The sequence below is a fragment of the Rhinatrema bivittatum genome, chromosome 5, assembly GCF_901001135.1.
Source record: "Rhinatrema bivittatum chromosome 5, aRhiBiv1.1, whole genome shotgun sequence".
Taxonomy (NCBI): Eukaryota; Metazoa; Chordata; class Amphibia; order Gymnophiona; family Rhinatrematidae; genus Rhinatrema; species Rhinatrema bivittatum.
In genome coordinates, this window is record NC_042619.1 from 9,101,999 (window position 1) to 9,102,363 (window position 365).

Genomic DNA, 365 nt, shown 5'->3' on the forward strand with positions numbered 1-365 from the left:
TAGGGCTGGGGGGGTGGGTTAGGGAGGGGAAGGTGGGGGGACGCGAAAGGAAAGCTCCCTCCGAGGCCGCTCCGATTTCGGAGCGGCCTCGGAGGGAACGGAGGCAGGTTGCGCGGCTCGGCGGGCGCAGGCTGCCGATTTTGTTCAGCCTTGCACGCGCCGACCCCAGATTTTAAAAGATACGCGCGGCTACGCGCGTATCTTTTAAAATCCCACCTACTTTTGTTTGCGCCTGGTGCGTGAACAAAATTACGTGCGGGCGTACTTTTATGAAATGTACCCCAGTGTGTGAATGCCATTAAATTGCCTCCTGAGTCTGGCCTTGTCAGTCTGGGACAGGGAGAGAGAAGAGGAAGTGGCCGGCG